General features: G+C 44.2%; 1 protein-coding gene across 3 annotated transcripts in view; it reads left to right on the forward strand.

Annotated features, from left to right (window-relative positions):
• Positions 1 to 13,263, forward strand: part of LOC126259302 (protein slit) — an 839,566-nt gene that overhangs the window by 516,255 nt on the left and 310,048 nt on the right. The window lies entirely within an intron of this gene.

Raw genomic sequence — 13,263 nt, forward strand, 5'->3', positions numbered from 1 at the left:
AGTGTTGAAGACCCATGTAAAAAAGCGCGTATTACAGTTTTAACATGGCGTCGCTACAGAAGAACATAGCAGCTAAGGAACAAATCTTGAACTGAGCTTGCAGCTTACAATCACATGCAGCAAAACGCAGTGCATGACATAGGCACCACATTCTGTTTTTTATTCAAATAACCCTTTACACAGGATATATTTTACTAAAAAAGGGGACCAAGATTTTATATTCGGAACAAAAAACGATTAAAAATTAGAAACACAATGTTTGCAACCTGAGAAATCAAGAATATAAATATAAAAATATGGCAATAAAAGACATTACGGCCTCGGACGTACCATTCATAAAACCACCATCAGGCACTGACAAAGTTTACATGGCTGCAGTTCAATTAATAACTGAGGAGATCCAACAACAATTTTCTTTTGCATCTTGTTGTACATCTTTCATAACATTAAACTTCGTGATTATTTGTCTCACTGATGGATTTGTTAGGTGTAATTATGTAGATTTATGGTATTTTTTTTTATGAAGCGTACCGCAGTCACTCACTGCGTTCATTTGGTTTAGAAGTCGTGCGGAAACTGTTATTACTTGTTGTATTTCTTCATTTATCAACTGAATTACAGTCATATAAACTTTGTTAGTGCCTGGTGATGGTCTTATGAATGGTACGTCAGAGGACATAATTTCTCTAATTGCTATATTTTTGTGTCATTTATATTCTTGATTTCTCGTGTTATAAAGACTGTGTTTTTAATTTTTAATTGGTATTTACTGTTCTGCATAAAATCGTGGTCCTCCTTCATTAATAAAGTGTGTCCTGTGTAAAAAGTTATTTGAGTAAAGAGGACACATTGATGTCTGCATCATGTACTGAGTTTTGCTGCATTTGATTGAAAGCTGCAAGCGCTGTTCAAAATTTGTTGTTTACCTGCCATGTTTTTCTATACTGATGCCATGTTGAAATTGTCATGTTTGGTTTTATTACATGAAACTTCAACACTTTAATATTTGGTGTGTACTATGCGTCCTCGATGTGACTTATATATAATACGATCTTCATGTCTGATTTTACGTTTTATAATTTTATACCACCGAAGATGGTCACACTGTGACAAATCGATTTGCTGCAGTAAATGATTATATACACTACATAAAATTCCCGTCTGAGGCCTGCGATCATTTTTATGTTAATAATTGGCAACCAATGCTGTACAATCGCAATAAAGTCATGAGATGTTCAAGTGACTTTTTTATTAGAACGTGTTACGCGTTTCGGGATTACACCCATCTTCAGGTATCTGAACTTGGTGTCTATTACCCCCTCATAAGAAGTATGACAGAGTATTTTATAGGAGCTGGTGGTGGTCTGTGCACGTATCGTTATGATAGGCCAGGTTTCTTGCTGAGTGGTTGGCTAGTTTAACGTCATACGGGGAAAGTTAGATGGGCACCACCGTACCCTCTGGGTGGTCCTTGGTGACACAATGGTTTATTTTATGGATTTTAGACTTTAAAGTTTTAACACTTTTTATGTTTTGTTTTTTGTTTTTTTAAAGATCTAGAGCTCTCCGGTGTCCGGATAGCATATTTAAGACTCGGGCAATTGTCGTGCCACTAGTTTATATAAGGAATGTATGACGTATAACCCACGTGTTTTGGGACTTTATGAAAATGCTCTTCCTCTCATCATTAAACTTTTTCCATGTTGTAGAGGGATGTAAGTTGTTTTTTGAAGGCTTCTATTTGGGCAATCATGGCCCATGAGTATCACTTGGCTGTAATTCGATAGGCAGATGGCTGCCACCGATGTGGGCTTTAACAGATGTGCGTTATTAAATTACATGTGAACGAATGGAGCACATGACCATGCAGCGCCGCCTACCGAGGGCGCTTCACTGCTAGTTGACTTGTTCAGCGTCAGTATACGCTCTGCTTCAAGACTGCTTGTGTCGCAGTGATATGTTATTCGACACTTCCTTTGAGTTGTCAAGGCTGTACGCCTGGTAGGTTAGGAAGGAGTTGAAATTTGTGGTATGTAACTCATATGACCAGATCTCATTTTCTGTAACGTTGAGACGTGTTGAGTGTACTGTTCACTTATGTTTTGTACTTTTTTGTAACAGATGTCTGAAGATGGGTGTAATCCCGAAACGCGTAACATGTTCTAATAAAAGAGTCAATTGAACGTCTCATGACTTTATTGCGATTGTACAGCACTGGTTGCCAATTATTGCAATAAATGATTTCAAACGTATGACGACTGAGGCTGCCATTTGTCTTGTTTACGGTACTAATATTGCAGTCATTGAGCACGTGGTTACCAGTGGAACCCCAAGCTTGCCGGCCGGAGTGGCAGAGCGGTTCTAGGCGCTACAGTCTGGAACCGCACGACTGCTTCGGTCGCAGGTTCGAATCCTGCCTCGGGCATGGATGTGTGTGATGTCCTTAGGCTAGTTAGGTTTAAGTAGTTCTAAGTTCTAGGGGACTGATGACCTCAGACGTTAAGTCCCATAGTGCTCAGAGCCGTTTGAACTATATATATTTTTTTTTTTAGCCTCAAGCTTTGGGATGAGTTTGAACGTCTATTTCGCTTCAGACACCAGCGTCCAACAACACCAGATAAAAAGAATGGCGTACACTGTGGAGTAGCATCTCGTAACAGACACATTTACAGTCAGTGCTAAGAGAAGCTGGAGTAGAAAGGGCGAAGCCGCCGGTCAGTAGATGCCTGGAAACGAGTGGTTCTGAGTGGTGAATCACGCTATACCAGGTGGCAATCAGGTGGAAGGGTTCTGATTTGACGAACGCCTGGAAAACGTTATCTTACATGTGTGATACCACCAGTGTAGTACAGAGGAGGTTGTGTTGAAACGTGGGGATGTTTTTCCTGGTAACGCGCTTAAGGAAGTTTTTGATGCAGAAGAATAAGAACACATTTTACATCATTGTGTACTGCGTATAATACAAGATCAGTCCGGAGGCGATGAGTGTTTCTGTCGTGATTCTTGAAATTTTCACGGCACGAAGTTCCACGAAGTTTCAGGATTTTAGTCGGATAGGTCGACGTCTTGCCACGATATTTCGGCTGACAACCATTTAGCCATCTTCTCGTGAGTGTTGTTGAAGTTGTGGTCTTCAGTCCTGAGACTGGTTTGATGCAGCTCTCCATGCTACTCTATCCTGTGCAAGCTTCTTCATCTCCTAGTACCTACTGCAACCTACATCCTTCTGAATCTGCTTAGTGTATTCATCTCTTGGTCTCCCCCTACGATTTTTACCCTCCACGCTGCCCTCCAATACTAAATTGGTGATCCCTTGATGCCTCAGAACATGTCCTACCAACCGATCCCGTCTTCTAGTCAAGTTGTGCCACAAACTTCTCTTCTCCCCAATCCTGTTCAGTACTTCCTCATTAGTTATGTGATCTACCCATCTAATCTTCAGCATTCTTCTGTAGCACCACATTTCGAAAGCTTCTATTCTCTTCTTGTCCAAACTATTTATCGTCCATGTTTCACTTCCATACATGGCTACACTCCATACAAATACTTTCAGAAATGACTTCCTGACACTTAAATCTATACTCGATGTTAACAAATTTCTCTTCTTCAGAAACGCTTTCCTTGCCATTGCCAGTCTACATTTTATATCCTCTCTACTTCGACCATCATCAGTTATTTTGCTCCCCAAATAGCAAAACTCCTTTACTACTTTAAGTGTCTCATTTCCTAATCTAATTCCATCAGCATCACCCTACTTAATTCGACTACATTCCATTATCCTCGTTTTGCTTTTGTTGATGTTCATCTTATATCCTCCTTTCAAGACACTGTCCATTCCATTCAATTGTTCTTCCAAGTGCTTTGCTGTCTCTGACAGAATTACAATGTCATCGGCGAACCTCAAAGTTTTTATTTCTTCTCCATGGACTTTAATACCTACTCCGAATTTTTCTTTTGTTTCCTTTACTGCTTGCTCAATATACAGATTGAATAACATCGGGGAGAGGCTACAACCCTGTCTTACTCCCTTCCCAACCACTGCTTCCCTTTCATGTCCCTCGACTCTTATAACTGCCATCTGGTTTCTGTACAAATTGTAAATAGCCTTTCGCTCCCTGTATTTTACCCCTGCCACCTTTAGAATTTGAAAGAGAGTATTCCAGTCAACATTGTCAAAAGCTTTCTCTAAGTCTACAAATGCTAGAAACGTAGGTTTGCCTTTCCTTAATCTTTCTTCTAAGGTAAGTCGTAAGGTCAGTATTGCCTCACATGTTCCAGTGTTTCTACGGAATCCAAACTGATCTTCCCCGAGGTTGGCTTCTATTAGTTTTTCCATTCGTCTGTAAAGAATTCGTGTTAGTATTTTGCAGCTCTGACTTATTAAACTGATGGTTCGGTAATTTTCACATCTGTCAACACCTGCTTTCTTTGGGATTGGAATTATTATATTCTTCTTGAAGTCTGAGGGTATTTCGCCTGTTTCATACATCTTGCTTACCAGATGGTAGAGTTTTGTCAGGACTGGCTCTCCCAAGGCCGTCAGTAGTTCCAATGGAATGTTGTCTACTCCCGGGGCCTTGTTTCGACTCATGTCTTTCAGTGCTCTGCCAAACTCTTCACGCAGTATCGTATCTCCCATTTCATCTTCATCTACATCCTCTTCCATTTCCGTAATATTGTCCTCAAGTACATCGCCCTTGTATAGACCCTCTATATACTCCTTCCACCTTTCTGCTTTCCCTTCCTTGCTTAGAACTGGGTTTCCATCTGAGCTCTTGATATTCATACAAGTCGTTCTCTTATCTCCAAAGGTCTCTTTAATTTTCCTGTAGGCAGTATCTATCTTACCCCTAGTGAGACAAGCCTCTACACCCTTACATTTGTCCTCTAGCCATCCCTGCTTAGCCATTTTGCACTTCCTGTCGATCTCATTTTTGAGACGTTTGTATTCCTTTTTGCCTGCTTCATTTACTGCATTTTTATATTTTCTCCTTTCATCAATTAAATTCAATATTTCTTCTGTTACCCAAGTATTTCTACTAGACCTCGTCTTTTTACCTACTTGATCCTCTGCTGCCTTCACTACTTCATCCCTCAAAGCTACCCATTCTTCTTCTACTGTATTTCTTTCCCCCATTCCTGTCAATTGTTCCCTTATGCTCTCCCTGCAACTCTGTACAACCTCTGGTTCTTTCAGTTTATCCAGGTCCCATCTCATTAAATTCCCACCTTTTTGCAGTTTCTTCAGTTTTAATCTACAGGTCATAACCAATAGATTGTGGTCAGAGTCCACATCTGCCCCTGGAAATGTCTTACAATTTCAAACCTGGTTCCTAAATCTCTGTCTTACCATTATATAATCTATCTGATACCTTTTAGTATCTCCAGGGTTCTTCCATGTATACAACCTTCTTTCATGATTCTTAAACAAAGTGTTATCTCTCGTGAGTGGCAAAGCGAAAAAATGTGACTAACGACGGAATGTTATTAATCAATAATTCCTGACCTCTAAATGCTAAACATTCACTTGAAGATGGTTCGACAGTTGTCAGCCAAAATATCGTCGCCAGAAGTTTACGTCATTCGGCTGCAATCCCGAAACTTCATGTAATGATTATTTCTGTCAGCTTTACAATGCATGCTCTCATAAAGCAGTATCTGTGGTAACGACATTCCTGAAATGGAGTGGTCTGCTCCAGAGTCCGTATCTCAAGCCAATGGAAGACCTTTGGGATGAGTTAGAACGTCGACTTCGCTTCAGACCCCCGGCATCCAACCAACTGTGGTATCGGGTTTCGAGAAAGAATGGAGTGCCAATCCTATGCACATTTTCAAACATGTCATTGAAACTTCTGAAATTTTCCCGGCGTATTTCTTCTTCTAATAATTTCCGGTTATGCAGCCGGATGCCTTCGATATTCTGCCATGATATTTCGACCCAGAGACGTCCGGCCATCATCATGTGAGTACACGACTAGTAGTTGTGTACTCACGTGACGATGGCCGGACGTCTCTGGGCCGAAATATCGTGGCAGAATGTCGACAGGATCAGGCTGCATACGTGGAAATTATTAGAAGACCTCATTGAAAGTGTCCCCAGCAGAGTTCAAGCTCTCACAAGGGCGATGATTGCACACACCCCAAGTTAATATCCACTAATAGGTGTCCGCGTATCTTACATCAGACAATGTAGTCATTTTCATGTTGGGCTAGACGCGCAAAGTTAGACGTACGAAACTTCCTGGCAGATTAAAACTGTGTGCCGGACCGAGACTGGAACTCGGGACGTTTGCCTTTCGCGGGCAAGTGCTCTACCACCGAGCTACCCAAGCACGACTCACGCCCCGTCCTCACAGCTTTACTTCTACCAGTACCTCGTCTCCTACCTTCCAAACTTAACAGAAGCTCTCCTACGAACCTTGCAGAACTAGCACTCCTGAAAGAAAGGATATTGCGGAGACATGGCTTAGCCACAGCCTGGGGGATATTTCCAGAATGAGATTTTCACTCTGCAGCGGAGTGTGCGCTGATATGAAACTTCCTGGCAGATTAAAATTGTGTGCCGGACCGAGACTCGAACTCGGGACCTTTGCCTTTCGCGGGCAAGTGCTCTACCTTGGAAGGTAGGGGACGAGGTACTGGCAGAAGTAAAGCTGTGAGGACGGGGCGTGAGACGTGCTTGGGTAGCTCAGTTGGTAGAGCACTTGCCCGCGAAAGTCAAAGGTCCCGAGTTCTAGACTCGCTCCGGCACACAGTTTTAATCTGCCAGGAAGTTTCATATCAGCGCACACTCCGGTGCAGAGTGAAAATCTCATTCTTAGACGTACGAAATTATAAAATTAGCTAAATCTGCGTGGAAAACGTCGCAGAAAGGTAGGCTAGGAAGGGAAGGTTGGGGTACGTCGGTACGGCTCTGAAGCAGAGAGAAGGCTGATCAACCAGCGCGCCCGTATCCTGCGCGCTGACGTCTCCGGCCGGAGTGACGCGTTCTGCGGTCAGCGGGAGGCATCCGGCCGCGACGGGGTGGCAGGCGGGAGGGAAGAGGAGCAGGACACGCATGTGCGTGAGTCCACGTGTGAGCGCGCTAACTGGCCGCCGCTCGCCAAGGAGGATGTACGCTCGCGTCCGCCCGCGCTGGGCCTCCCCGGCCACGTCACGTGCTCACCTTGCGGCCCGAGCCTGCTGCACCAAAGTACAGTCGCCGCTCTCGCCCACTGTGCGCCAGTACTCGTACGACCTCCCATGGACCGCCAAGTGCCGAGACACTCGAGTGGGCTGCCGTACAAGGCCGCAAACAAGGAAATAGTCGAGTACGAATCAATAAGCACTCAGTCAGAAGATCTATTCAGGACCCCCAAATGTTATATGTGGTGTCGCCGCCAGACACCACTCTTGCTAGGTGGTAGTCTTTAAATCGGCCGCGGTCCGTTAGTATACGTCGGACCCGCGTGTCGCCACTATCAGTGATTCCAGACCGAGCGCCGCCACACGGCAGGTCTAGTCTAGAGAGACTCCCTAGAACTCGCCCCAGTTGTACAGCCGACTTTGCTAGCGATGGTTCACTACATACGCTCTCATTTGCAGAGACGACAGTTTAGCATAGCCTTCAGCTGCGTCATTTGCTACGACTTAGCAAGGCGCCATATTCAGTTACTATGAATGTATTCTGAACAGATAATATTTTGAATCATGTACCGTCAAGAGCGACGTTCATCATTAATGGATTAAAGTTAAGTATCAAACTAATTACGTCCGCTTTCTGAATTCTCATTCCTTGTCATGTTCCAGACCTCACGTGAGTATAGTTCTTCCCTCCTCACGCCAGCCAGCGTGAGCTAAAACGCGTGCATTTCGGCCTCCACTCGTAACACGATGTTTTCTGCTAATACTAAATTATATCCGTACACTGAGGGGACAAAAGTCATGGGATACGTCTTAATATCGTGTCGGTCTTCCTCCTGCCCGGGGTAGTATAACAAATCGACGTGGCATGGACTCAACAAGCCGTTGAAAATCCGCTGCAGAAATATTGAGACATGCTTCCTCTGTAGCCGTCCATAACTGCGAAAATGTTGCTGGGGCAGGATTTTGTGCACGATCTGCCTCTCGATTGTGTTCCGTAAATAGTCTGTGGAATTAATGGCGGGTTATCAGGGTGGCCAAATCATTCGCTCTAACTGTCCAGAATGTTCTTCAAACCAATCGCGAACAATGGTGGCCTGAGGACATCCATAACATTCCATCGTTGTTTGTGAACATAAATCGATGAATGGATGCAAAGCCGCGCGGTCTGGGGCGGCTTGTCACTGTCCGCGCTGCTGCCCTCGTCGGAGGTTCGAGTCCTCCCTCGGGCAGGGGCGTGTGTGCTGTCCTTAGTGTAAGTTAGTTTAAGTTAGCTTAAGTAGTGCGTAAGCTTAGGGACCGATCACCTTAGCATTTTGGTCCCATAAGATCTTACCCCAAATTTCCAAAAATGGCTGCAAATAGCCTCCAAATGGCTGAACACCTCCATTTCCAGTCAATCATAGGTTCAGTTGGAACAGAGGACCCAGTTCATTATTGAGCCAGACCATCTTGCACAGTGCCTTGTTGATAACTCGGGTCCATGCCGTCCTGAGGTCTGCACCACAATCGAACCCTACCATCAACTATTATCAACTGAAATCGGAGCTTAGCTAACCAGGCCACGGTTTTCCAGCCGTCTAGCGTCCAACCGATATGGTATCACGAGCCCAGGACAGGAGCTGCAGCCGGCCGAAGTGGCCGTGCGGTTAAAGGCGCTGCAGTCTGGAACCGCAAGACCGCTACGGTCGCAGGTTCGAATCCTGCCTCGGGCATGGATGTTTGTGATGTCCTTAGGTTAGTTAGGTTTAACTAGTTCTCAGTTCTAGGGGACTAATGACCTCAGCAGTTGAGTCCCATAGTGCTCAGAGCCATTTGAACCAGGAGCTGCAGGCGACGTCGTGCTGTTATCAGAGGCATTCGCGTCGGTTGTCTGCTGCCGTAACCCAATAACGCCAAATTTTGCCTCACTGTCCTAAAGAATACGTCTGTCACACATACCATATTCATGTTTGCTGTCGTTTAAAGAAGTCTTGCTTGGCAGTTAGTACTGAAAACTCTATGCAAATGCCGCTGCTCTCCGTGGCCAATTGAAGGCTGTCGGTTACTGCGTCGCCATGGTGATAAGTAATTCCTGAAATGTGGTATTCTCAGCACAGATTTGACACTATGGATCTCGGAATACTGAATTCACTAACCATTCTCGAAGTGAACTACCATTCCGCGTTCAAAGTCTGTTAATTCTCGCCCTTCTACCGTAATCACGTCGGACACCTCTTCACAAGAATTACCTGAGTACAAACGACAGTTCCGCCATTGCACTGCCCTTTTTTACCTTTTGTGCACCATACTACCGCCCTCTGTGTATGTACATATCGCTACCGCATGACTTTTTCCATCTCAGTGTAACTTTTCTATAAAATCCAGTAAACGATTTTGGCTGCCGCCATCTTCAGAGGAGTTAATTAGATTTGAACGGCTTTTTCTTCGTCAGATAGGTGTAGTGCTACAGCAAACAATGCCTTTCCGTCGGCTGGTCTCTGTTGGAGTTACTATGAGGGCGTGCTAAAATTAGTGCTTCCGAATTTTTTACGTGAAAGCTCTTGAAGATTTTTAAATAACGCAAACTTTATTGTCATCCTAGATATTTATCCTTCATCTCTATGTACTTACAGCCCTCTGCGACTAGAGGGCACCGAATTGTACCGTGTAACGTGGGGGGGTGTAACGTAACTTTTTCAGTGCGTGAGCATGCTGTAATCGATAAAGTCAAACGTTCTAGAGTGATGGTATCAGCAAATTGGTCCATTGCTGCTGGTAAACCTTTCGGGGTATAAGGTCGTGGTTCATGAAATTGTTCTGTTCCTAACGTTTCGTCCAGAACTGCGCTGACCATCTTCAGGGGCTTTGCTCCTCCTCTTGCTCAGTCGGAAATGCCACTGAAGATGTCCAGCGCAGTTCCGGATGAAACGATAGGAACAGAAGAGTTTCGTGAACCACAACCTTATACCCGGAAAGGTTTACCACCCGCTACGTCATCCGGTCGTGAAAGCCTTCATTCTGAACTGGTCCTTGTTGGGAGAAATGTGTTCGTCACCAGAGATACCATGTTGAGAAATAAATGTGTAGACATGAAAAATAACGATGTGGAACGTTAATAACGTTTGTTATATTTAAAAAGCTTTGAGTTTCGACATAAAAAAGCAAGTCCACGACGTATGCCTGAGCAGGTAGATCCGGCCACGCACGTAGCTGGCAACGGCTCTGTTTTTTCAAGTCGAAAGACTGCGGGAACGTAGCGTCAGATCGGCAAACAAAAGGTCCGGCAGTCGCCACGTACGACCCATTCAGTTTGAGCTTCGAGGCTCAGCATCACTGTTCCTGGACGCGACTTGCTATAGGCAATAACCCCCTTGCTGTAGTAGAGGTTTGCTGTTCGTTACTGTGTACAGAACACAGCAATGTGGTTAGAATTCACTAGTGGCATCGTTCGCCCAATGAGCTCGAGTGTGTCGCACTCCGAACGCAAACCGACGACGCCAGCAATGTGGTAGGAATCATCGATTTCCTGTCAGAAGGGTCACAGTGCGTATTAATTGATGGAAAGTTATCGAGTAAAACAGAAGTAATATCTGACGTTCCCCAAGGAAGTGTTACAGGCTTATAGGCCCTTTGCTGTTCCTATCTATATAAAAGACAGGAGATAATCTGAACAGCCCTCTTATGTTGTTTACGGATGGTGCTGTCATTTACTGTCTTTTAAAGTCATTAGATGATCAAAACCAGTAACAAAATAATCTACACAAGATATCTATACGATGCGAAAAGTGGCAGTTGACTCTAAATAATGAGACACGTGAGGTCATCCGCAGAAGTACTAAGATGAATCCATTAAATTTCGCTTATACAACATATCATACAAATCGAAAGGCTGTGATTTCAACTAAATACTTAGGGATTACAATAACGAATAACTTAAATTGGAACGATCCCAAAGATAATTTTGTCGCGAAAGCGAACCAAAGACTGCGATTTATTGCCAGAACACATAGAAAATGCAAGAGGTTTGCTAAAAAGACTGCCTACACTACGTTTGTCCCTCCTCTTCTGGTCTATTGCTGTGCGGTGTGCGATCCGCATCAGATAGAACTGACGGAGCACATCTAAAAAATTCAAAAGAGGCAGTTCGTTTTGTATAATCGCAAAATAGGGGAGAGAGTACCATGGATATTATACGCGAGTTGACAATCCCCAAAGGTGTTTTTGGTTGCGACTCCATCTTCTCGTGAAATTTCAAATACCAACTTTATTCTCCGAAACCGAAAATATTTTGTTGGCACCCACCTACATCGGGAGAAACGATCACCATAATAAAATAGGAGAAATCAGAAGTAATACGGAAAGTTTTAAGTATTCGTTTTTCCCCTGCGCTGTTCGAGAAAAGAATGGCACAGAAGTAGCTTAAAGGTGGAGGAGGAGATTAGTGTTTAACGTCCCGTCGACAAGTAGTAGTTTAAAGGTGGTTCGACGAACCCTCTGCCAGCCACTTGATTGTGAACTGCGGAGTAATCAGCCCACGAACGAAGACCAAAAACAAAGAACGAATAGGGGAAAAATTCGTGTGGTCGCAAATTTTTGTGCAGTGGGAGGGGGAGGTGTCATAGACAACATACTATAAACCGGACCTTAGAGGGTTGAGCTTTGGTGTGGGGCGGGGTGTTTATAGCTCACTTTTTTATGTTTTTCTTGCATAACTCGAAAACCGCGGCTGCTTTCGAAAACGGTTTCCGGTACGAAATTTAACTACATTAAATTTCCTACAACAAAATCTTGTTCATTTTTTCTAGGACAAATATTTTCTGCGTTTCAGTGGATGTAAAAACCGCAAATTTTTAAAAATAGTTTTCTAATGGCATAAAATTAATGTTTATTGTTATTAGGGTAGCCCAGAAATTAACGCACCGCATTTTTCTTCAACAATTCTTCATTGACGATAATGAGAATTACACGCAAAACAAAGGTGTTTTATCTAAACACCCTATTTTTCCAAGTAATCTCCATCCCGTTCTATGGCCTTGCTTCAGTGCGAAATAAGGGCGTGTATGCCTTGTCCGTACCAATCTTCGAATATCCAAGAGTGCGAATAATTACATCCACACTTCCTCTACTGATTGACAGATGCAACGCCCACTGCCGAGTCGTAATGCGTCTGTCCTCGCGAATGACATCAGCTCACTGCAACAGGTGTGACAGCCATGGATGGTCTCCCCGACGGCTGCAAATCATGGAGCTCCACCGAACCGCCTTCTGATGACCTCACCCTCCGTCCCCAGCGACTAACTGTACTTCTACATCTACATCTACATCTACATCTACATTTATACTCCGCAAGCCACCCAACGGTGTGTGGCGGAGGGCACTTTACGTGCCACTGTCATTACCTCGCTTTCCTGTTCCAGTCGCGTATGGTTCGCGGGAAGAACGACTGTCTGAAAGCCTCCGTGCGCGCTCTAATCTCTCTAATTTTACATTCGTGATCTCCACGGGATGTATAAGTAGGGGGAAGCAATATATTCGATACCTCATCCAGAAACGCACCCTCTCGAAACCTGGCGAGCAAGCTACACCGCGATGCAGAGCGCCTCTCTTGCAGAGTCTGCCACTTGAGTTTATTAAACATCTCCGTAACGCTATCACGGTTACCAAATAACCCTGTGACGAAACGCGCCGCTCTTCTTTGGATCTTCTCTACCTCCTCCGTCAACCCGATCTGGTACGGATCCCACACTGATGAGCAATACTCAAGTATAGGTCGAACGAGTGTTTTGTAAGCCACCTTCTTTGTTGATGGACTACATTTTCTAAGCACTCTCCCAATGAATCTCAACCTGGTACCCGCCTTACCAACAATTAATTTTATATGATCATTCCACTTCAAATCGTTCCGCACGCATACTCCCAGATATTTTACAGAAGTAACTGCTACCAGTGTTTGTTCCGCTATCATATAATCATACAATAAAGGATCCTTCTTTCTGTGTATTACATTTGTCTATGTTACGGGACAGTTGCCACTCCCTGCACCAAGTGCCTATCCGCTGCAGATCTTCCTGCATTTCGCTACAATTTTCTAATGCTGCAACTTCTCTGTATACTACAGCATCATCCGCGAAAAGCCGCATGGAACTTCCGACACTATCT

Source organism: Schistocerca nitens, chromosome 5, assembly GCF_023898315.1.
Source record: "Schistocerca nitens isolate TAMUIC-IGC-003100 chromosome 5, iqSchNite1.1, whole genome shotgun sequence".
NCBI classification, from domain to species: Eukaryota; Metazoa; Arthropoda; class Insecta; order Orthoptera; family Acrididae; genus Schistocerca; species Schistocerca nitens.